Source organism: Microcaecilia unicolor, chromosome 3, assembly GCF_901765095.1.
Source record: "Microcaecilia unicolor chromosome 3, aMicUni1.1, whole genome shotgun sequence".
In the NCBI taxonomy this organism is placed as follows: Eukaryota; Metazoa; Chordata; class Amphibia; order Gymnophiona; family Siphonopidae; genus Microcaecilia; species Microcaecilia unicolor.
This window is the reverse complement of record NC_044033.1, coordinates 228999933-229026433: the sequence shown is the minus strand read 5'-3', so window position 1 is coordinate 229026433 and position 26501 is coordinate 228999933. Positions and strand designations below refer to the sequence as shown.

General features: G+C 43.2%; 1 pseudogene; it reads left to right on the top strand.

Annotated features, from left to right (window-relative positions):
- Positions 1-26173, top strand: part of LOC115464427 — a 119469-nt pseudogene extending 93296 nt beyond the window's left edge.
- The last annotated feature ends 328 nt before the right edge of the window (positions 26174-26501 follow it).

Here is a 26501-nt window from a genome sequence, read left to right as displayed (position 1 = left end):
CAATGCTGTCAAAAAAGCCATTTTCGTTTATACCGATTTGGCCGCTTTTGCGAGATCGCCGGCCATCTCCCGATTTATGTCGGAAGATGGCCGGTGATCACTTTCGAAAATAAGCCTGATAGTAACAAAAAAATCCCCAACCCCTCCATTCTATTCGTACCCACCTTAACAATAATCCTGCCCAATGAAAACCTCAAATTATAAAGCACTGAATGCCTTTTAGTGAGATACACATGTGTCATGCCAAGGTCCCCTACACCATCTTGAAGCAGTAGAAGAATTTACAATACTTCCCCCTTTATAAATGTTGTTAATATACAGGCATACTAGTATAAGATAAGCTTTCTCTGTCAAGGGGGATGCTGCCCTGGCAACAGGACTTGTTGAATGTAATCCTGGGTAAGCTGGGGAGATTCAAATGCATGCCACTGGCCCTTGTTCATGATTTTCAGCGTTGCCAGGTATACTAGCATGAACCGAATTTTCTGTGCATGTAAAGCCGAGCATAAAGGCGAATACTTCCATCTCTGTTCCAGTAAAGCTTGTGAATTGTCTTGGAAAATTTGTATCTTGGTTCCATCATACTCCAGGGCATCTCGTTTGTTTTTGAATTCTTGCAAAATGGTCACCTTGTGGAGATAATTGTGCACCTTGGCAATAACCACTAGGGGTCGCAACGCACCCTCACGGCATCTTCCTAGTCTATGCACCTGGTCAAGGCAAATGGGCCACAGGCCTTCTGGTGTGGAGAACCTTTTTATCCAGTCCTCCAGCAGTGCGTCCAGCCGCTGTTCAGGTACATTCTCTGGGAGTCCCACAAACCACAAATTATTGTTGTGGGAGTGATTTTCAAGATCTTCTAGTCATTGAAATTGCTGCTTTAAAGAGGTTTGTAGTGCTGCGAGTTGCATGTTAATTTCCTTAAGGGTATCCTCTGCCACCGATATTCGGTGCTTCAGTTTGTCTGTTCAGCGATTAGTTTCTTCCAGCAGTGATTCCACCTTGGTAATTTGACCAGAGATAGTTGACAGCCAAGGTTCCAGAGCCTGCACTATTGCCGAAGTAAGTTGTGCAATTTGCGCTTCAGAAAATGCTGCTGCATTTCCCACGGTAGGCTCCGTCATATTGTCTGCTCCTCCCCGTACCTTCTCCGCTCATTGTAGAAGCCATACGTTTTTCCAAAAACTTGTCCATAAGCTGTAAATCTGCTGTATTTGTATTCCTAATGCCAATATCATCAGGGGAATGAAGTTATTAGTGCAAAGATTATCTTTGGGGACCAGAGCTACAACTGCATGTGTCTGTGCAGCTCAAAGCATCACGTGATCTCTATTTAATAATGTATTAATGCAAACTAACTCCTCTAGCAATTCCTGTGTTACTCTGGGACTAGATACAGAGAAAGCCTTTGAACGTGTTGAATGGTTTGGTTTCTCATCTGACATCATTCACATGATCAAAGTTCTGAACTCTGCATGTACGATTAAATTACAAATCAACTGAATACTGTCCTCCCTTTCCAACCCAGAAGAGGCAATAGACAGGGTTTCCCATTATCTCCCCTCTTACTTAACTTCACCCTTGAACCTCTCTTGATTTCTTCCTGAACTTTCCCTCTAATTCATGGAGTGGAAATGGGCACAATTATTGCTGAGATCTCCGCTTATGCGGATGATGTGCTAATATATACCACCCCTTCATCCATTCCAGCTATATTAGATGTCATTGCTAAATACTCGGTTGTATCTGGTTATAAGCTGAATGCCTCCAAATCAGAACTGTTGCCATTAAACAATCATACTCTTAAACATACAGTTGAGCAACACCAATTTAAATGGACTCCCAATGATATAAAATATTGTTTATATTATTTGCTCCAACCGTTGAGGATACTGTTTGACTCAAGAACAGGAACACGGGAAGGAATATCGGAGGAAACTGAAAGAAGCCAAGAGAGAGATACGTCTGGCGAAAGCGCAAGCGGAAGAACAAATGGCTAGAAATGTAAGGAGGGGTGATAAAAATTTCTTCAGGTATGTTAGTGAAAGGAGAATGACTAAAAAGGGAATTGTGAGACTAAAAGATACTGCAAACCGCTATGTAGATAGTGATGAAGAAAAAGCAAATTTGCTAAATAGATACTTTTGTTCTGTTTTCACAGAAGAAAATCCTGGAGCAGGACCGCAATGGACTGGAAAAAGTACAAATGAAAATGGAGTGGATACAGCATCATTTACAGAAGAGAGTGTGTATGAACAACTTGTAAAGCTAAAGGTGGACAAAGCCATGGGACCGGACTGGATCCACCCCAGGATATTAAGGGAGCTCAGAGAGGTTCTGGTGGGTCCTTTTAAAGATTTATTTAATAAATCCTTGGAGATGGGAGAGGTTCCGAGGGATTGGAGAATGGCGGAGGTGGACCCTCTTCACAAAAGTGGTGATAGGGCAGTAGCTGGAAACTACAGGCCGGTAAGCCTCACTTCAGTTATTGGAAAAGTAATGGAAGCGATGCTGAAGGAAAGGATAGTGAATTTCCTGGAAGCCAATAGGTTGCAAGATCCCAGACAACATGGTTTTACCAAAGGGAAATCGTGCCAAACGAATCTCATTGAGTTTTTTGATTGGGTGACAGGAGAATTGAATCAGGGATGAGCTATGGACGTAATCTACTTAGATTTCAGCAAAGCTTTTGATACGGTTCCCCACAGGAGGCTTTTAAATAAACTGGATGGGCTGAAGATAGGACCTAAAGTGGTGAATTGGATTAGGAACTGGTTGACGGACAGACGCCAGAGGGTGGTGGTGAATGGAGTTAGCTCGGAGGAGGAAAAGGTGAGTAGTGGAGTGCCTCAAGGATCGGTGCTGGGGCCGATTCTGTTCAATATATTTGTGAGTGACCTTGCCGAAGGGTTTGAAGGTAAAGTTTGCCTATTTGCGGATGATACTAAGATCTGTAACAGAGTGGACACCCCGGAGGGAGTGGAAAACATGAAAAAGGATCTGAAGAAGCTAGAACAATGGTCTAAGGTCTGGCAATTAAAATTCAATATTAGCAAACTATAACAGAAACCCTAATTAGAACTTTAAAGTATTAGAAATATTCTCATTTACTCATATTGTATAAATAATTACTTTTTGTAAAAAGCTCAATAAAATTGTATAAATATTTATTTGTTGTGCTCAGTTTTTTTGGTGTATTGCTGTGGACTAAAAATCCAAGCGTTGCAGGGACACCACATTTACATCATAGCACATCCTACCTCCATCCTGATCACAATATTTAATTAATGGACAATATCCAGAAAATGATGTTAAAAAACTAATGTTCAAAAAAATATATTGAATAACAGCTACTTAGCTTAGGTAGAGATTGTGCAGAACCAAAGATCTTCTTCCTGCAAAGTTCTTGTCCACTGCAATACTTTTTTCAAAAAAATCACTCTGTGCAAGACATAAGAATCACTGTTCATAGATTTCAGTTCCCTACAAGGGGCCATGTTTCGCCAGACTAGTGGCGTCTTCAGGGGAACTGATTTTTCAGCAAAACCAGGGAGGAACAACACCCTGTCCCGTTCACAAACCTACTTCCATTAAAATTCAAATTCCAAGAAATGCAAAGTGATGCACTTAGGGAATAGAAATCCACGGGAGACGTATGTGTGAGGTGGCGAGAGTCTGATAGGTACGGACGGGGAGAGGGATCTTTGGGTAATAGTATCTGAGGATTTGAAGGCGACAAAACAGTGTGACAAGGCGGTGGCTGTATCTAGAAGGTTGTTGGGCTGTATAGAGAGAGGTGTGACCAGCAGAAGAAAGGGAGTGTTGATGCCCCTGTATAAGTCATTGGTGAGGCCCCATCTGGAGTATTGTGTTCAGTTTTGGAGGCCGTATCTTGCTAAGGATATAAAAAGAATCGAAGCGGTGCAAAGAAAAGCTACGAGAATGGTATGGGAATTGCGTAACAAGACGTATGAGGAGAGACTTGCTGACCAGAACATGTATACCCTGGAGGAAAGGAGAAACAGGGGTGATATGATACAGACGTTCAAATATTTGAAAGGTATTAATCCGCAAACGAACCTTTTCCAGAGATATGAAGGCGGTAGAACGAGAGGACATGAAATGAGATTGAAGGGGGGCAGACTCAAGAAAAATGTCAGGAAGTATTTCTTCACGGAGAGAGTGGTGGATGCTTGGAATGCCCTCCCGCGGGAGGTGGTGTAGATGAAAACGGTAACGGAATTCAAACATGCGTGGGATAAACATAAAGGAATCCTGTTCAGAAGGAATGGATCCTAAGGAGATTAACCGAGATTGGATAGCAGAGCCAGTAGTGGGAGGCGGGGCTGGAGGTTGGGAGGCGGGGATAGTGCTGGGCAGACTTATACGGTCTGTGCCGGAGCCGGTGGTGGGAGGCGGGGATAGTGCTGGGAAGACTTATATGGTCTGTGTCAGAGCCGGTGGTAGGAGACAGGGATAGTGCTGGGCAGACTTATACGGTCTGTGCCAGAGCCGGTGGTTGGGAGGCGGGGATAGTGCTGGGCAGACTTATACGGTCTGTGCCCTGAAGAGCATAAGTACAAATCAAAGTAGAGTATACACAAAAAGTAGTCTACATGAGTTGTCTTGTTGGGCAGACTGGATGGACCGTGCAGGTCTTTTTCTTCCGTCATCTACTATGTTACTATCCACCTTATAATTGAAAGAGAAAAACGCCTAGATTTCGACCCAAATCGTAAATCGGTATAATGGAAAGGCGATTTTGGACGTTTTCAACTGCACTCCATCGCGGAAGCGTACAAAGTTGGCGGGGGCGTGTCGGAGGCGTGGCGAAGGTGGAACTGGGGCGTGGTTATCGGCCGAGGAGAGATGGGCGCCTTTCGCCGATAATGGAAAAAAAGTATGCGTTTGTAGCTAGAATTTAGGGCACTTTTCCTGGACCCTGTTTTTTCACGAATAAGGCCCCAAAAAGTGCCCTAAATGACCAGATTACCCCCAGAAGGAATCGGGGATGACCTCCCCTGACTCCCCCAGTGGTCACTAACCCCCTCCCACCACAAAAAATGATGTTTCACAACTTTTTATTTTCACCATCAAATGTCATACCCACCTCCCTGGCAGCAGTATGCAGGTCCCTGGAGCAGTTGTTAGGGGGTGCAGTGGACTTCAGGCAGGTGGACCCAGGCCCATCCCCCCCCCTACTTGTTACAATTGTGCTGCTTAATGCTTATTAGTCGTCCAACCCCCCAAACCCACTGTACCCACATGTAGGTGCCCCCCTTCACCCCTTAGGGCTATAATAATTGTGTAGACTTGTGGGCAGTGGGTTTTGAGGGGGATTTGGGGGGGCTCAACACACAAGGGAAGGGTGCTATGCACCTGGGAGCTCTTTTACCTTTTTTTTGTTTTTGTAAAAGTGCCCCCTAGGGTGCCCGGTTGGTGTCCTGGCATGTGAGGGGGACCAGTGCACTACGAATCCTGGCCCCTCCCACGAACAAATGCCTTGGATTTATTCGTTTTTGAGCTGGGCGCTTTCATTTTCCATTATCACTGAAAAACAAAAACGCCCAGCTCACAAATTGTCGAATAAAACATGGACGTCTATTTTTTTCGAAAATACGGTTCGGTCCGCCACTTCACGGACCCATTCTCGGAGATAAACGCCCATGGAGATAGACGTTTTCGTTCAATTATGCCCCTCCACGACTGAATGCTGATCGGTTGCTCCATGAGCTAATATCTAAATGGTCCCCTCTCCGCCTAACTTGGTAGAGAAGGATGAACACAATAAAAATGATGATTGTTACAAAAATTAGTTACACACTTAGCATGATCCCGATATTATTCAGCCCTAATATTAAAAAAAAACCTCATCAAATTCGTGTGGGTAAACAAATCCCCTTGTGTTGTCACCAAGTGCTTAAAATGTGATAAGCCACATGGGGGAATAAAAAGTTTCCAAGTTTCCATGACTATCACCTAGCGTTCTTATTAAAGCAGACTTCTAATTGGATAACTTTGCGGTATTTAAGTAGTACTCCTTTGTGGATGGGACTCCATTCCACTCTTGAGCCTGCCTTGCAGGCTTATTTTCAAAAGTGATCGCCGGCGATCTTCCGATATAAATTGTGAGATGGCCGGCGATCTTGCAAAAGCGGCAAAATCGGTATAATCGAAAGCTGCTTTTTTGACACCATCGCCGCTTTCCCGTCGCCACGCCAGCGAAAGTTAAAGGGGGCGTGTCGGCGGCATAGCAAAGGCGGAACATTGGCGGGTATGGGCGTGGCTACCAGATGGCCGGCTTTCGCGGATAATGGAAAAAAAAAAAGCGGTGTTCATCAGTATTTCGCCGGATTTACTTGGTCCTTTTATTTTCACGACCAAGCCTCAAAAAGGTGCCCCTACTGACCAGATGACCACTGGAGGGAATGGGGGATGACCTCCCCGTACTCCCCCAGTGGTCACCAACCCCCTCCCACACTAAAAAAATAAAAACCTTTTTTGCCAGCCTGTATGCCAGCCTCAAATGACATACCCAGCTCGCTGAGAGCAGTCTACAAGTCCCTGGAGCAGTTTTTGTTGGTTGCAGTGCACTTCAGGGAGGCGGACCCAGGCCCATCCCCTGCCTACCTGTTTCACTTGTGGTGTTTAATGTAGAGCTCTCCAAACCCCCCCCCAAAACCCACTGTACCCACATGTAGGTGCCCCCTTCACACATAAGGGCTATGGTAATGATGTACACTTGTGGGGAGTGGGTTTTGGGGGGGGGATTTGGGGGGCTCAGCACCCAAGGTAAGGGAGGTATGCACCTAGGAGCTATTTCTATATATTTTTTTAATTTTTAGAAGTGCCCCCTAGGGTGCCCGGTTGGTGTCCTGGCACGTCAGGGGGACCAGTGCACTACAAATGCTGGCTCCTCCCATGACCAAATGCCTTGGATTTCGCCGGGTTTGAGATCACCGGCATTTTTTTCCATTATCGCTGAAAAACACAACCGGCCATCTCAAACCCGGAGAACTGTGGCATTTGGCTGGGCTAAACTGTATTATCGAAAAAAAAAGATGGCCAGCCATCTTTTTCGATAATACGGTTCCGGCCAGCTCTTTACGTTGCCGCCAAAATAGATCGCAGGCGACCTATTTCGCCGGCGACGTTCGATTATGCCCCTCCCAGTCTTCACCTCCACCCCAACAGCAAAACCCATAGTTGTTCTCTGCCCAAGCAACCTTTAAGTCTGTGGAAAACCTTTGTTGAACGACCATACTATGGGGCTCATTTTCAAAGCACTTAGACTTACATAAGTTACTATGGAACTTTATAAGTCTAAGTGCTTTGAAAATATGCCTGTATATCACTTCTCATATATAACTATGGCACAACTCTATTTTAAAATAAATAACAAGCTGGTATACTGGCCCGTGTGGATTAAAGCTGGCATATACTATTTAATATCAATTACTTGAGCACAATACATGGTTTCCTTTCAATGTTTTACAAGCAAAGTTTAATTTACCATCACACCTATATTTCCAATGGCTCCAACTTACTCATTGTATATCTGCTAAACTAGACATTAGGACTTTAACTAAAGCTAAACCCAGCAGCTGATTTTATGCTCACAACTATGCAAAGGTGCCGGAATAGCTTCCAAGTGCTATAAACTGTTAAAGCAATGGAAATTCTGCTCATCTTCTGCTCTTGAGGTCGTATGGGAAAAAGATTTACACACGTCACTCTTGTCACAGCAGCGGCAAAGCTTCTGGGTATCCTTTGCTAAATCCACCAAATCTGCTGCTTACTCAGAAACCATATTTTTCCTACTGCATACAGCCTTATGGACGCCAAATAAGATATCCAAGCTCTCCAAGAACATGGATAATAAATGTAGAACATGCTAATCTGATATTGGAACTCCGGACCATCTTATGTTCAACTGTTCTTTCCTTCAGTATTACTGGAAATCAGTTTGGACTTTTGTTGACCATAACCAAACCTTTATCTTTCAAGATCCTCATTCTTGCAGGCATTGATTTATCTAGTACGGTTGATGACTATAAAGCAAAATTGTTGTGCATCCTTTTACACATAGAGGGACATTTTCGAAAGGGACATCCAAGTTTTGATTTGGACGTCGCAAAATGTTCCAATCCAGGAATGGGGAAATCCGTATTTTCAAAACAAGATGGACGTCCATCTTTTCGTTTCGATAATACGGTCAGGGATGTCCAAATCCTGAAATTTGGTCGTCCCTAGATTTGGATGTCCCAAGACATGGACGTTTCTGATTTTCGGCGATTTTCGAAACCAAGGATGTCCATCTCAGAAACGACCAAATGCAAGTCATTTGGTCATGGGAGGAGCCAGCATTTCTAGTGCATTGGTCCCCCTGACATGCCAGACACCAACCGGGCACCCTAGGGGGCACTGCACTAGACTTCATAAATTACTGGCAGGTACATAGCTCCCTTACCTTGTGTGCTGAGACCCCCAACCCCCCCCCCCCAAAAAAAAAAACCACTACCCCCAACTGTACACTACAACAGCCCTTACGGGTGAAGGGGGCACCTAGATGTGGGTACAGTGGGTCTGTGGTGGGTTTTGGAGGGCTCGTTGTTTCCTCCACAAACGTAGCAGGTAGGGGGGGATGGGGATGGGTCCGCCTGCCTGAAGTGCACTGCACCCACTAAAACTGCTCCAGGGACCTGCATACTGCTGTGATGGACCTGAGTATGACATCTGAGGCTGGCATAGAGGCTGGCAATCAATATTTTGAAAGATATTTTTTGAGGGTTAGTGACCACTGGGGGAATAAGGGGAGGTCATCCCCGATTCCCTCCAATGGTCATCTGGTCATTTTGGGCACCTTTTTGTGCCTTGGTCGTAAGAAAAACATGACCAGGTGAAAATGTCCAAGTGTTCATCAGGGATATCCTTCTTTTTTTCGATTATGGGTGAAGGACGTCCAAGTATTAGGCACGCCCAAGTCCCGCCTTCACTATGCCTCTGACACGCCCCCTTTAACTTTGGCCGTCCCCGTGATGGAAGGCAGTTAGGGACGTCCAAAATCGGCTTTCGATTATACCGATTTGGATGTTTCTTTTTTTGTTTTCAATTTGTATGAAGTCTTTATTTAGCATTCAAAACTTTACAACATATTATTAAGACAAACTGTCATTGCACTATTATGTGTACATCAAAACAAAGTAATGTTCATCTGATACAGCTTGTGCCTACACATTTTACATCCAAATGGTAACCTCTATAAACTTCAGTAACTTTCTTAAAATTTTCTTAAAGAGTATTCCCCCCCACCAATGACCCTCCCTTCCCTATGATTTGGACTTTTCTGTGAGAAGGACGTCCATCTTCCGATTTGTGTCAAAAGATGGGCGTCCTTCTCTTTTGAACATGAGCTCAATAGCTATTAAGATGATACGCCACTGCTGAAAAGACCTCTCTGAACTTGATTATGATTTGTAATGGACAAGGTCTGTTTAGCTGTAAAATGAGAGAAAAAAAGCTCTCTTGCAAAGTATGGGCCCCCATTACTTGATTATGCTATCTCTATATTTATTTATATTTTGCTCACACCTTTTTCAGTAGTAGCTCAAGGTGAGTTACATTCTGGTCCACTGCATATTTCTCTGTCTCAGGAGGGCTCATAATCTAAGTTTGTACCTGAAGCAATGGAGGGATAAGTGACTTGCCCAAGATCACAAGGAGTAGCAGTGGGATTTGAACTGGTGAACTCTGGATTGCAAGACTGGTGCTCTAACCTCTAGGCCACTCTTCTGTAATGTGTTCTCCTGTTGTTGTTGTTGTTATTGTTGTTTATTTGACATCTTATGTATATTTCCTACATTGCATAACTTGAATAAAACATTTGAACAAAAACAAAGCAAAAACTTGGTAGAAACCTATTCTATAAAGAAACTCAGGCACCTGCTTTCCTAGATAGAAGACCAGCCTAACAATGAAAACAAGAGCCTATAATTCAGGTGCAAGCAATTATGCCATAGGGTAAGTGCAATTGCTCACACCTTTAAATGTGGAAAATATGTGCATAACTTATAATGTTCTATAAGATATGTGTATAATTGATCACCTGCCCAGACTCCACCTATGCGTACACCCACCTTACAATTACGCACTATTAAGATAGAATAGTGTGTAAACCGTTTAGGCAGCATGTTTGCACCTCCATGCCAAAATTCTATAACTAACGTGTATGTTGTATATAAGGGGTAGGTGCTTATGTTACGTGGAGGGGCATAATCGAAAATGGACGGCCATCTCTAAGGGCGAACTAGGGAAGGGGCAGAACAGACCGTATTATCAAAAAAGATGGGTGCCCATCTTTCGTTTCGATAATACGGCCCAGGCCGGCAAAATCCCAACATTTAGGTGAACATTAGAGATGGCCAAACTCGGTTTTCGCCGATAATGGAAACTGACAGTGGCCATCTGAAACATGGCCAAATCCAAGGCATTTGGTCGTGGGAGGGGCCAGCATTTGCGGTGCACTGGTCCCCCTCACATGCCAGGACACCAGCCGGACACCCTAGGGGGCACTGCAGTGGACTTCATTAATTGCTCCCAGGTACATAGTTCGCTTTCCTTGGGTGTTGAGCCCCCCAACCCCCCCCAAAAAAAAAACCCACTCCCCACAACTGTACACACTACCATAGCTCTTATGGGTGAAGGGGGGCACCTAGATGTGGGTACAGTGGGTTTTGGGTGGGTTTTGGAGGGCTAACATTTACCACCACAAGTGTAACAGGTAGGGGGGGATGGGCCTGAGTCCGCCTGCCTGACGTGCACTGCAGTACCAACTGAAACTGCTCCAGGGACCTGCATACTGCTGTCAGGGAGCTGGGTATGACATTTGAGGCTGGCATAGAGGCTGGCAAAAATTGTTTTTTTTTTTTAGGGTGGGAGGGGGCTGGTGACCACTGGGGGAGTACAGGGAGGTCATCCCCGATTCCCTCCGGTGGTCATCTGGTCATTTAGGGCACATTTTTGTGGCTTGGACCTGAAAATAAGTGGACCAAGTAAACCCGGCCAAATGCTCGTCAAGGCCGGCCTTTTTTCTATTATCGGCCGAGGGCGCCCATGTGTTTACCACGCCCCAGTCCCGCCTTTGCTACACCTCTGACATGCCCCCTTTAACTTTGGCCGCTCCTGCGACGGACTGCAGTTGAGGCCGGCCAAAATTGGCTTTTGATTATACCGATTTGGCCGGCCTTAGGAGAAGGGCGCCCATCTACCGATTTGTGTCGGAAGATAGCCGGCTTCCTTCTAAAATGAGCTGGATAATTACCTAGAGCAATTCTATATCTGTTCACCTTTATTAGGTGTCTGTACCATAAAGGAAAGTCACTGCCTACTTTTCTTTACAGAATACTAATGTTACAGGTCAAATGTGCAGGTAATAGGCCATTTCTGCACATAAAGCACTGCTTTACCTATGTAAATGCCTTTAGAAACCCATAGGATTTGAGCCAAAAATCAAAGCAAAAGCTAAGACAAACTTTGATTATTCCCTTGGAAAAATTACTTAGAAAAAATACACATGCTGCTTTCTGAAAATAACTTTTCCTCCAGAAATTACCTGCGTGTCTATAATCTCTTCTCACTTGTTCCTAAGTAATATTTATGGAGATATTCTAAAAATGACAGCCAAAGTTGTGTGCAGCCTGAGTTGCATGGGCAATTAAATTGGTTAATGAGCCAATTACTGCCAATTATTGGGTGCTAACAGTCAATTATGGGTGTTAATTCACAACATTTTAGATTTGTACGTGCATCTCACTAAGTGCTACTCTATAAAGATCTGTTCACAAATCTTATGGTGTGCAACTCAGAAGGGCTGTGGCCGTGAGATGGGCACAGGTGGGTCAGGAGCATAAAGATGCGAAGTATTGCAGAATTCCTGGGATTTGCACCCAACTTGGGTGCCGGAATTTACACCAGGTTTCAGCAGGGGCAACTTTGGTGCTCAAAGTAAGGTACGAGATCTGTAATTAAGCATTATTCTATAAGGGGAGCATGTATTTTATAAAGTAGCACTCGGTGATGATTTTTCTCTACACCCAAATTTGGCTTCTATTTACTGAATCCAACCCTTAGTGTGTATTAATATATGCAGAGACAGGCTAAGCAGTAATCAAACTCTGACGCCTGTGGGGGTAATTTTATATATTTCCATAGGTAAAACAGTTTTACTTGCATAAATTGGAAATAGTGCTATGGACATTTTTAGACACCCAGAACTCTAACTTTTATCTCTTTGTATTTTTATGTAGAGTCTCTTCGTACTGAACTAGGTAAGTTTCTCTTCTCAAGTACGTCACACTGCTGCTTAAAGATTTTCTGAACTCTGACGGTTGTGTTTCTCTGTTTGATTTCAGAGTTTAGAAGATGCTGTAGCTATGCAGGTAACTCAGTCTGACAATCTCACCTACACATTATGAATTTCCTCTTCTATGTAGCTGTTGTCAGTGTGCTGCCACAATACAGCCTTGTACATAAGAACATAAGCTCTACCATACTGGGACAGACCAAGGGTCCATCAAGTCCAGCATCCTGTTTCCAACAGTGGCCAATCCAGGTCACAAGAACCTGGGAAGATACTAAAACAGCAAGACAGGTTTTATGCTGCTTATCCTAGAAATAAGCAGTGGATTTCCCAAGTCCATCGTAATAATGATTTATGGACTTTTCTTTTAGAAAATTATCCAAACCTTTTTTAAACCCTGTTAAGCTAACTGCTTTTTCCGCAATCTCTGGCAACTAATTCCAGAGTTTAATTAAGTAGAGAGCTGTGGTAGCCATGTTAGTCCACTTTTAAAGGTAATCAATAGAAGTAGAATAAAATATAACAAAGAAAAAAAATAAGATGATACCTTTTTTTATTGGACTAACAATACATTTTTTGATTAGAAGGTAGCCCTTCTTCGTCAGATCAGAGGAAGATGGGCTACCTTCAAAAGCTAATAAAAATGTATTAAGTTAGTCCAATAAAAAAGGTATCATCTTATTTTCTTTTCTTTGTTTTATTTTATTCTATTCCAGAGTTTAATTATATATTGAGTGAATAAATATCTTCTCCAGGGTTTTAAATGTACTACTTAGCAGCTTCATTGCGTGCCCCTAGTCCTAGTATTTTTGGAAAGAGTAAACAAGCAGTTCATGTCTACCTATTCCACTCCACTCAGTATTTTATAGACCTCTTGTTGTATCATCTGTTCTCCAAGCTGAAGATTCCTAGCCTCTTTAGCCTTTCCTCATAGGGAAGTTGTCTCATCCCCTTTATCATTTTTGTCACCCTTCTCTCTAACTTTTCTAATTTTACTATAAATATTTTAAGATGTGGTGACCAGAACTGCACACAGTATTCGATGTCAGGTCGCACCATGGAGCAATACAAAGGCAACATAATATGCTCATTTTTGTTTTCCATTCCTTTCCTAATAATTCCTAACATTCTATTTACTTTCGTAGCCACCGCTGCATACTGAGCAGAGGGTTTCAACGTATCATCAATGATGACACATAGATCCTTTTCCTGGGTAGTGACTCCTAATGTGGAACCTTGCATCACGTATCTATAGTTCGGGTTCCTCTTTCCCACATGCATCATTTTGCAAAGGTGTTAAGTACAAATCCCTCTTCGCATCAAATTTTTCCTTTACAGGTAGCCAGCTTTGGAATGCTCTACCAAGACCCATCTGTACCATTAACGGCCTTTTGCCCTTCAAGAAAGCACTGAAGAGCCATCTCTTCAAGATAGCCTACCCTAACGATTCAACCTAATCAAAACTTGCCCACATGATTTTATTGACATCTGTTTTACATTGACCATGTTCCCATTACCCTTATTGCTACCCGATATCCATTCCTTTCTATCTTTCTACACCTTCCTCCCAACACCCAATTCCTTCTGCACCCTATTCCTCATATGCTTAATTTACTTATCCGTTAAGCCCATTAATTTTGTGTTCACTACAAACTGTATATTCTTTTTTACAAATTTGTAATTCTTTACATTGTTACTATGTAAGCCGCATTGAGCCTGCCATGTGTGGTAAAGCGCGGGGTACAAGTGTAATAAATAATAATAATAATTTGTCACATAAAACATCTTCTGCCATTTGGATGCCCAGTCTTCCCGTCTCGTAAGGTCCTCTTGCAATTTTTCACAATCCTCTTATGATTTTACAACTTTAACTTTGTGTCTTCAGCAAATATAATGACCTCACTAGTTATTCTCATCTCTAGATCACTTATAAATATGTTAAAAAGCAATGGTCCCAGCACAAACCCCTGCAGAACTCCATTGTCCATTGAGGATACTGATCATTTAACTGTACTCTGTTTTCTACCTTTTAACCAGTTTTTAATCCACAATAGAACACTACCTCCTATCCCAATTTCCTCTGGAGTCATTCATGAGGTACTTTGTCAAATTCCTTTTGAAAATCCAGATACACAATATCGACCAGCTCACCTTTATCCACGTTTGTTCACCCCTTCAAAGAAATATAATAGATTGGTGAGGCAAGGTTTCCCTTCACTAAATTCATGTTGGCTTTGTCTCATTAATCCATGCTTTCGAATTTGCTCTGTAATTTTGTTCTTTATAATAGTCTCTACCATTTTGCCCAACACCAACATCAGGCTCACCGGTCTATAATTTCCTGGATTACCTCTGGAACTCTTTTTAAAAATCAGTATTACGTTGGCCACCCTCCAATCTTCCAGTACCATGCTTGATTTTAAAGATAAATTACATAGTATTAACAATAGTTCAGCAAGTTCATTTTTCAATTCTATCGGTACTCTGTGATAAATACCATCTGGTCTTGGTGATTTGCTACTCTTCAATTTTGTGCCATTACATCCTCCAGGTTTATAAAGATTTCATTCAGCTTCTCTGACTCGTCAGCTTTGAGTATCATTTCTGGCACTGGTATCTCTCCCAAATCTTCCTCAGTGAAGACCGAAGCAAAGAATTCATTTAATCTCTCCGTTATGGCTTTATCTTCCCTGAGTGCCCCTTTTACCCCTCAGACATCTAGCGGTCCAACCGATTCTTTTGCCAGATTCTTGCTTTTAATATATCTAAAAAAAATTTTACTATGTGTTTTTGCCTCCAATGCAATCTTTTTTTCAACGTCCCTCTTTGCCTTCCTTATAAGCACTTTGCATTTGACTTGCCTTTCCTTATGCTATTTCCTATTATTTTCAGTCAGATACTTCTTCAGTTTTCTGAAGGATTTTCTTTTAGCTCTAATAACTTCCTTCATCTCACTTTTTAACCATGCCAGCTGTTGTTTGGTCTCCTTCCTCCTTATTTAATACGTGGAATATTTTTGGCCAAAATGATTTTCGTTTATTCCTCCCTAATCCTAAACAGGCCATCTTTGAATCAACTAGGCATTGTGCATTTTATTTCATTGCTCCCTTCCATTGGAACTCCCTCCCTTGCGATATGAGAGCTGAATCATAGTAACATAACATATAGTAACATAGTAGATGACGTCAGAAAAGGACCTGCACGGTCCATCCAGTCTGCCCAACAAGATAAACTCATATGTGCTACTTTTTGTGTATACCTTACCTTGATGTGTACCTGTCCTTTTCAGGGCACACACCGTATAAGTCTGCCCAGCACTATCCCTGCCTCCCAACCACCAGCCCCGCCTCCCACCACCGGTTCTGGCACAGACCGTATAAGTCTTCCCAGCACCATCCCCACCTCCCAACCACCAGTCCCGCCTCCCACCACCGGCTCTGGCACAGACCGTATAAGTCTGCCCAGCACCATCCCCGCCTCCCGCCACCGGCTCTGCCACCCAATCTTGGCTAAGCTCCTTAGGATCCATTCCTTCTGAACAGGATTCCTTTATATTTATCCCACGCATGTTTGAATTCCGTTACCGTTTTCATTTCCACCACCTCCCGCGGGAGGGCATTCCAAGCATCCACTACTCTCTCTGTGAAAAAATACTTCCTGACATTTTTCTTGAGTCTGCCCCCCTTCAATCTCATTTCATGTCCTCTCGTTTTACCGCCTTCACATCTCCGGAAAAGGTTCGTTTGCGGATTAATACCTTTCAAATATTTGAACGTCTGTATCATATCACCCCTGTTTCTCCTTTCCTCCAGAGTATACATGTTCAGGTCAGCAAGTCTCTCCTCATACGTCTTGTAACGCAAATCCCATACCATTCTCGTAGCTTTTCTTTGCACCGCTTCAATTCTTTTTACATTCTTAGCAAGATACGGCCTCCAAACCTGAACACAATACTCCAGGTGGGGCCTCACCAACGATTTATACAGAGCTGAATCCTCCTTTAAAAATTTTTAATTAGCCTTAAATACTTGGCTATTCCACCAGACCTATAATACTCCATAAGAAGTTTGCTGGTGAAGGTCCAGTTCTCCCTTCCCTTTTATTTTCTATTCTCTGTTTCCTTCCTGTGTTGTAAATTGTTCCGTTCCTACCCGGATACCCTGTTTCGCACTATCCTAGCTTTGTGGAATGCTTGTGTATACTTTCCTGTTGAGAGATTCCTGACCCCACTTTTGAGAAGAGGGGTCACATCTGGTCGTCTCCCATCTCATGAAACCTGTCTCATCTCCAGAGATCTATAAAATGAATCCTTAAGAAGTCCCACCAGAATATCTCTCTCCATACAAACAAAAACCCATTTGCTTTAAAGAAAGTGTCTGGTAGTGGAAGGGGTGTGTACTGTTCCTGAGGTGAGTATCACAATTTGAATATTTTTTGTATGATGAGTTGTAAAGAGGATAGATCTCCATTGTTTGGTAATATGAAGTCTGTGAAACAGAACTGGAGAGGCGGAGTTTATATTGAGATTTTGTTCCGTCCTGCAGAGATTTCACTCTCACACAGAAGAATTTGTTGAATGATGCTACCAATTATGGCGATTTTACCTGGTAGCTGTAACTGGCTGGCTTGGAGAGGGTTTCTTATGTAAAAGAATATATGTGGGGAATTGCATTAACTTGCTCTGTATAATATTTAAGGAAGTGTGCTGAGAACATAAAGGACCAGATTTTTACTAATAATGTTTATTTACAATACAGGTAATACAATGTTAGAAGGCAGTTTTTAGGGATTTTACACAATTGAAATGTGCCACACGATAAATATTGTTAGAAAGTCTGAATTATTAATTAGGCTAGATGAAGAATAACTCACTGGGATTGGGGCTCAGATTAATTCTTTCTGCTGCTGGCTGGAGTATGAAGGAGGTTTGATGATGATCCTTGCTGGAAAAGATGTCTTCTTGTTGCAGAGTTGTTGCTGGAGCCTAGTTCACAGAGATTCAGTGAAGGTCCAGAGAGGTAAAGGAAAAGAAGGATGGCAGACTGAGAGGGTTCTTTTTTTTCATAATTTCTGGTTGGGCCATAGGCTGAAGTCAGGTGGGGTGTATTTGATCCAATGAAAACTCAGGGATAGCTGAAAACTGGTTATATCTGGGTTTTTAGATGGAGCAAGGTAGCTGGTCACATGTTTAAATTACATCAGTAGGAGAAGGTGAGGAGGAAGTGACATCACTGCACGATATGGCAGCCTAGCTCCTTCGGTCTTACCCAGCCAATCCAATATACGGCTTTAACCACCTCCATCAGCTTTTCTTTTGAACTTTTACAGAGTTGGTCTCCAGATCTCTGAGGACTATGAGTAAATCCACTTCCTCACAGAAAAAGGTCGCGAATCACCCACCGAGATGAGCGGGAGGTAAGGCCTCGGGGCACCATGTGTCACCAGAGCGGCTCTCCCCTTCTGACTTAGACTCCGCAGTATCACTAGCAGAGTTGCGATCTGCCTCCCTTGAAAATGGGTATCTCTAGTGAGCTGCGGCAGCTTCTATCCAGGATACGAGCAGATATAAGAACCTCATAGCTACATTAAGCATGGACCTTCACAAGCTGGAGGGGAGAGTAGAGGATATCGAACTGAAGGTAGATGAGCATGCGGATTCGATTTCGACCCAAACCTCCAGTATTCAAGAACTGGGGAGGCAGTACGCTGAGTTATTTTATAAGTTGGACGACCTGGAAAATAGGGGTCGTCGGAAAAACCTCCGGTTTCGAAGTGTACCAGAAGGTGGGCGAACTGAGGATGTTCCAGCCATAATTCGCCTCCTCTGTGCTACTCTGGAATCTGAACCGGGCTCACCCCTGATTGAAATTGAAAGAGCTCACCGATCCTTGGGTCAGCGTGCAGATAACAAGCCACGAGATATAATTGTACGTTTTGTTAAATTTGCGGATAGCTTATACTTTCCCCGTGCTCGACAGACCCCTAATTTGGAGTACAATGAATCTCGGATTGCTGTTTCCAGGATCTCTCACAATTCACGCTGCAGCAATGGAGGCTGATGAAGCCAGCTTTGAATATCTTAACTAAAGAACAGATTCCATATAGATGGGGATTTGCAGGGTAAACATCATTGGGTGCAGTTTCTGGTGTGTGCCTGGAAGCTTCTACATGCAGCGGGACTGGTTGTGTTCACCACCCACCCGACCATTCTAGCTCCCACAATGAAAGCCAAACTTCAGTGCTGGCAGAGAGTTTCTGCATCCCCTAAGAAGAATGTGGAGAAAGGTGCAGCAATGGTGGTGGAGCAATGACTTGGTTCTTATATGTGGACAGGACTATTTATGTCCCCAGTATAATGGAATGACTCGTGTGGGGAGGAGGAAACTTACCTTTCACAACCTGATGGTTGGATGTGCCAGTGTGTGTATGTAGATGGCTATTTCCCCGTTAGAGAATGGGTTTGAGTCAGATTGAATTGTGTAGTATGGGAGAGGAATGGAATAAGCTTTGGACTGGGGATGTGTGTTTTGGGGAGGAGTTTGAGGGGGGGGGGCAACCTCTACATTTAGTTGTATGAGTGCACGGTACTTTGTACGGGGTTGTATGGTGAGATAGTACGTAGGGGGGGGCAATGGGTGGGTGTTAATTAGTTTGTGTATGGGGAATGGCTCTTCTTCTTCATCACTTATTACAGTCCTAGAAGTTCCAACATGGTCTGTGGAGGAAAAAATTGGATTTATATATATTGGTTATACTTGGACTTAGCATCAGGAGATGAGTGCTGATTTAAAAGTCTTGTCCTATAATGTAAAAGGCTTAAATATGCCTCAGAAACATCAAAAGCTTTTTAGAGAATTGATGCAGTTTAAACCACATGTTGTATTTTTGTAGGAGACACACCTTTGCCGTGTCCACAAAGGGCTCCTCTCTCATCCTTGCTACCCCACTGCTTGCTTTGCTTCACCTGTTGATTCTTCTAAGAAATGCGGGGTAGCTATATTGATACATTCGTCTCTGCCAGTTCAGGTTGTTAAGATTAAACGGGACCCGAGTGGGCGTTTCCTATTTTTATATATTACTATTGATGAGGTGGATGTCACCTTGGCTTCCATATATGCACCCTATGATCACCAGGGTGTCCCATTTCTTCGAGACACCTTGGTGATGGGCGGCGATTTTAACGCCACGCTAAACCCTGGCCTTGATCGTTCCCATGGGTCTTCTGGTGTAGATTCTAAGATATCCTCTTCCCTGAGCTCCCTCATACATTCTCTGGGATCTTTGGACATTTGGCGTCTCTCTCACCCGCGGACTGTTCTTACTATTCTTACTATTCCCCTGTACATGACTCCTACACACGCATTGATTATATCTTTCTGGACTCTAGATTGGTTGAAGTTATATACCTTCTAAACCAGCCCCTATGTGAAAACCAGTCTTTGATTTAATAAATTGTGTGAGCTAACACCAGTTTTAACAAAAGGCGATACTCTCAAAGAATCAATCAGCACTTATCTGGTTTTTCCCTTTTTCTTTCGTGCTGTCTCTTTAATGCCTCACTATGTCCAAAGGTATATTATTCGGCCAAATGCCTTCTCCTGAACACGCCCGACTCCGCAGGTTTCAAAATTCTTTCTTCAGGGACTAGGGTTAAGGCGGCTCTCTGCATCATCTGTCATTGAAAAGCAAACTGCGAGACATAGCTCGGACTGTGTTGGACTATACCTGGGCAGGGGGGAGGGGTGTTTACATCTTCTGGGTTTGTGAAGAGGGGAAGGGCCTAGGAGGTGGTAGTTGGGGGGTTAACTTTTCTTATTATGTAAATCCTTTAAAACGTTTTGAAGTTCTATATGGTAACTTTTGCCTGGTTGGTGCTGGAGGGAACCCTGTTTTGACCTTTTATTGTTACCCATATTTCTCGCATATGCTTAACTTGGCAGGCTTTTTTGTTACACATGATTGCTTGTTTCTGTTTTTCCTCTGTGCCGGAACAGTTAATAAACACTTCATACAAATTAAAAAAAAAAGTGTAGGAGAAGGTGGGTTTGATGTGGTAGTGGCTATGATGTACAAAAATGTCACTTTCATCCCCCCCCATTCCTAGCTTGTTCACCTGTTGCCACCCCAAATATTTCTGCCTAGAGAAACCACTGGTGCTGAAATGGGAACACTCATGCATGCCCAGAGGAGTCTCAAAGGCTTCTCTGAGCTGGAGGAGAGCACCGGCACATTGTTTCCATCATTGACATCACCATGATGTCTGCCCGCATCTCCCCTGTTCATCTGTGGAGAAAATGTCATACAAAGCTAAAAATGTGTTCTTTAATAAGTTGATATTATTATATGATGGAGATGCCAATGTTTAGTGATGTTTAATAGTCTGATCACATCAGCTGTAGAAGGACACGTCCCATGAGGTCTGTAGTGCAGTCTCTGCAAAATTACCAAGTGATAAAAATTAGATTTAATAATTGAAGTACTGGATTTCAGACGTACTGATTTTGATAAAATGGGGGAATACCTGAAGAAGGAGCTGTTCGCGTGGGAAGGCGTAGGAGAAGTGGAAAAACAGTGGTGCAAGCTAAAGGCTGCTATAAATATGGCGACTGATCTTTTTGTGAGGAAAGTAAACAAAAACAAGAGAAGCAGGAAGCCTATAAGGTTCTCCAAACAAGTAGCTGAAAAAATAAGAGCAAAAGAGGCTTTGTTCAAGAAATACAAAAGAATGCAACGAGAGGATCACAGAAAAGATTATCGGATTAAACTGAAAGAAGTGAAGAGGGAAATACAGCTAGCGAAAGCGCGAGCGGAAGAAAAAATGGCTAAAGATGTAAAGAGAGGTGACAAGACTTTTTTCAGATATATTGGAGATAGGAATGAAATTGCGAGACTGAAAGCTAATGAGAATGGCTATGTGGAGAGTGATGAAGATAAAGCGAATGTACTAAACAATTATTTTTCTTCGGTGTTCAAGGAGGAAAACACCGAGGGAACGTCTGGGAATGGAGTGGATACTGCGCCGTTTATGGAAGAAAGAGTTTATAAACAGCTGGAGAATCTGAAGGTGAACAAAGCTATGGGGCCGGATGGGATATCCCAGGATACTGAGGGAGCTCAGAGAGGTCCTGGCGGGACCTCTTAAAGATTTATTTAATAGATCTTTAGAGACGGGAGAGGTTCCGCGAGATTGGAAACAAGTGGATGTGGTCCCTCTTCACAAAAGTGGAGACAGGGAAGAAGTGGGAAACTACAGACCGGTAAGTCTTACGTCGGTGGTAGGAAAAATAATGGAGTCGCTGCTGAAAGAAAGGATAGTTAACTTTCTAGAAACCGACGGGTTACAGGACCCATGGCAACATGGCTTTACCAAAGGAAAATCCTGCAAAATGAATCTTATTGACTTTTTTGACTGGGTGACTAAAGAACTGGATGAGGGACGTGCGCTAGATGTAATCTACTTGTACTTCAGCAAAGCCTTTGATATGGTCCCCCACAGAAGACTCGTGAATAAGCTGAAAGGGTTGAACTTAGGACAGAAAGTGGTGAACTGGATAAGAAACTGGTTGACCGACAGGTGGCAGAGGGTGGTGGTAAATGGAATCCGCTCAGAGGAAATGAAGGTGAACAGTAGAATTCCTCAGGGGTCGGTGCTGGGGCCTATTCTGTTTAATATATTTGTCGGAGATTTTGCTGAAGGGTTGGAAGGAAAGGTGTGCTTTTTTGCGGATGACACGAAAATAGCCAATAGAGTGGATACCCTGGAGGGAGTTGAAACGATGAGAAGGGATCTCTGAACGTTAGGAGAATGGTCGAGGGTCTGGCAGTTAAAATTTAATACGTCTTTTAGGGATCTATTATAGAAAAACTGGCGCTAATGGTTCAAATAGTATAATAATTGCACCAGAGAATACTCCTGTATCTTATTGTGAGTGCTTATATATTTTTTATATTTTTTAATCTGCAATGCTCAGTATCTTTCTGTTGTGCCTAATAACCATATATTACGGAGTTAGCAAACAGCCACCAAACATCACAGCACTGACCCTTCCTACCTTCCTATCTCATTGTCACAGCTGAGATCATCTCACTTCATAGTAACATATATACATAATAAATGATGGCAGATAAAGACCAGTACGGTCCATCCAGTCTGCCCAACAAGATAAACTCATTTTACATGGTTTGTGATACTTTATATGTATACCCAAGTTTGATTTGTCCTTGCCTTTCTCAGGGGCACAGACCGTAGAAGTCTGCCCAGTACTGTTCTTGTACTATGTTCTGAAGCTAACATTGAAGCCCCTTAAAATTTACACTCCAGCCCATCCCTATCTATTCAGTCACAATCAGGGCGTAGACCGTAGAAGTCTGCCCAGCTCCTGTTTTGTTTCCAATTTCCGGCGTCACCGCTCAATCTCTGCTAGGATTCCACGGAACCATTTCTTCTAAACAGGATTCCTTTGTGTTTATTTATTTATTTGTTACATTTGTACCCCACATTTTCCCACCTATTTGCAGGCTCAATGTGGCTTACATAGTGCCGGAGAGTTGTTGCAGACTCCGGAGTAAACAAATATAAGGTTTTGTTGTGGTAAGATAAGGTTCATGTGATAGGACCATGTAAAGGAATCGTACAACGCATCCCACGCATGTTTGAATTCCATTACTATTTTCATCTCCACCACCTCCCGCGGGAGGGCATTCCACATATCCACCACCCTCTCCGTGAAAAAATACTTCCTGACATTAGTCCTGAGTCTGCCCCCCTTCAACCTCAATTCATGTCCTCTAGTTCTACCGCCTTCCCGTCTCCGGAAAAGGTTAATTTGCAGATTAATACCTTTCAAATATTTGAACGTCTGTATCATATCACCCCTGTTTCTCCATTCCTCCAAGGTATACATGTTCAGGTCAGCAAGTCTCTCCTCGTATGGTTTGCAATGCAAATCCCATACCATTTTCGTAGCTTTTCTTTGCACCGCTTCCAGTCTTTTTACATCTTTAGCAAGATACGGCCTCCAAAACTGAACACAAAACTCCAAATGGAGCCTCACCAACAACTTGTAGAGAGGCTCAACACCTCCTTTCTTCTGCTGGTTATGCCCCTCTCTACGCAGCCTAGCATCCTTCTGGCCATGGCCGTCGCCTTGTCGCATTGTTTCTTCACCTTCAGATCCTCCGACACCAACACCCCAAGTCGTTGGTGAGGCTCCGGCACTATGTAAGCCACATTGAGCCTGCAAATAGGTGGGAAAATGTGGGGTACAAATGTAACAAATAAATAAATAAACACAAAGGAATCCTGTTTAGAAGGAATGGTTCTGTGGAATCTTAGCAGAGATTGAGCGGCGACGCCGGAAATTGGAAACAAAACGGGAGCTGGGCAGACTTCTACGGTCTACGCCCTGATTGTGACTGAATAGATAGGGATGGGCTGGAGTGTAAATTTTAAGGGGCTTCTTCGATGTTAGCTTCAGAACGTAGTACAAGAATAGTACTGGGCAGACTTCTACGGTCTGTGCCCCTGAGAAAGGCAAGGACAAATCAAACTTGGGTATACATATAAAGTATCACATACCATGTAAAATGAGTTTATCTTGTTGGGCAGACTGGATGGACCGTACAGGTCTTTATCTGTCGTCATTTATTATGTATATATGTTACTATGAAGTGAGATGATCTGAGCTGGCAGTCACAGAATAGTGAGACATGACACAGTCAGTCTCATTACAGAGCTCAGAGGACAGGAAATGTGTCATATGGCAAATGACACGCAGATGGCACCTTAAAGAAAAATGAATTTAAGCCATGGTCTTTCAAGGACTGGGGTCCACTTTGTCACATGCACATCCTTAAAAGTTAAGTCTAAACACTAATGAGTTTATTGAGGACTCCACCAGACTATGGGGTCTTTTCACTAAAGCTTAGTGCACATTTAGAGTTCTCTAATGGAATTAATGTGAGGTAAATGCCAAGAATCTTATTTTATACCTATGGGCTTCTTAGCATTTAGATCGCTAATTCGGTTAGCATGTGCTAAGCTTTAGTAAAGGGACTCCTAACACAGCTCCCCCTTTGAAAGCAAATGACAAGAAATTTTACAGGGTCAGCCGTTTCAGGTCAGGTGCATGTATATGTGTGTTAATTTCCATGTAAAATTATGTTAAATTAATTTTTCTATAGAAAGCTGCTGCATAGAAAAATGGCCTATAAAACCAAGAATGTGCTTTTGTAATAGTTTGTATAATCCTTACTTTTTGGAAAATCTTAAACTTTAATAATTGACTGATGACATTGCTTCAAAATGACACATCCTGAGTGTGGAATAATTTATTATGTACAATGTGATTCATTTTTTTAAAAATCTTTTAGGGGCTTTAGGAATACAAATAACTGCTCAAACCATATATGACAAATGGAGAAATAGTTCAAAAGGAAAAAACTGGGGAACAAACCTAGCTAATAAATCCCACAGTGGATGCTATACTATTTATTCATAAGTTCTAGGAGCTGTAAGACCAGAACTGCTGGATATAGGGATCAGTGAGAGACTGAGATTTGAGAAGGGTTGCCAGGTGGAACATTTTTTCCCCACCCAAATCAGCCCAAAACCCGCCCAAAGTCAAACCCCGCCCCTGACACCCCCACTCCCGCCGTCATCAACCCCGCCCCCGCCGTCATCAACCCCGCCCCGCCGCCATCGGCCCCGCCTCCCCGCCATTGGCCCCGCCTCCCCGTCATCGGCCCCGCCTCCCCCGTCATCGGGCCCGCCCAGAATGTCACTAACCCCGCCCAAAACGTCACTAACCCCGCCCCCCGCGGCCCGAAAAACCACTCAAAAAACTGCGGAAAGACCCCAAAACAAGCCCAAAAAACCGCAACCCGCCGCGGGCAAAGGAAAACCGCCCAATTGGGCGGTAAAACCGCCCACCTGGCAACACTGGATTTGAGTGAGCTGAACTACTTCGTCGTGCTATGGGAACATGAGGGACCAATGAGGAGACTTGTTTTATGCAGCCTGTCAGTGAGTCAGCCAATTAGAATCTTTATTTCATCCATTTGCTCAATAGAGGAGCCCCATAGGGTAAAGTTACAGATGCTAACCAATAACATTGTTTTTCTGTAAATTAAGTCAGTGAATAATAACCAATAATGGAGTGTCTCTCATTAAATACGTTAACCTACCAATGACAGCAGAGGTGGGTATGTGAAGAGCCAATGAGAAATCTCTGCACATGTTTATTAATGTTTCTCCCTCCCTTCCCTGTAGTGAATGTGACTCTGGATCCTGAAACTGCTCATCCTAATCTCATCCTGTCTGAGGATCGGATAAGTGTCAGATACAGAGATACAAGACAGGACCTGCCATACAGTCCCCAGAGATTTGATTTTGTTGTCAGTATCCTGGGGTGTGAGAGCTTCACCTCGGGGAGACATTACTGGGAGGTGGAGGTGGGAGACAAGACTGAGTGGACATTGGGGGTTTGTAAAGATTCTGTGAGCAGGAAGAGGGGGATCCCACTATTACATGAGACTGAATACTGTACAGTGACACTGAAGAATGGAGATAAATACTGGGCCCACACCTCACTGGGGACCCGGCTTCCCCTGAATGTGAGACTCAGGGCAGTGGGGATTTTCCTGGACTATGAGGCAGGAAAGGTCTCATTTTACAATGCAGATAATAAATCTCATCTCTTCACCTTCACCAACACCTTCACTGGGAAACTCCGGCCTTTCTTCAGTCCTGGTCTCAATAAAGCAGGTAAAAACACAGGGGCTCTAAGAATCTGCCCAGTGCCAGACTGGGAATGAGTGAGCCAGACTTAGGGGTCTGATATATAATCTGGGAGTTGATTTTCAGATCTGGATAAGAAGAATCAGAGAGTGTTACTTGTGAGCTGTGCTGTTCAGGTTCACTATATACAATCTGTGATCTGATTTTCTAAACTTAGACTAACCTTGTAAAGAAAATGTACTGTTGAAACAATAAGTGAGGAAAAATTAATAATGACAATAAAATAATTTTAGAATACTAAAAAAAAAATGAATGACATTTCATTAGCAGCTGGAGAGGTGGGATTAGAGCTTGTGAATATGAGGAAGGGGCTCAGTGACACTGTGAGAGACACAGATGTGGGAC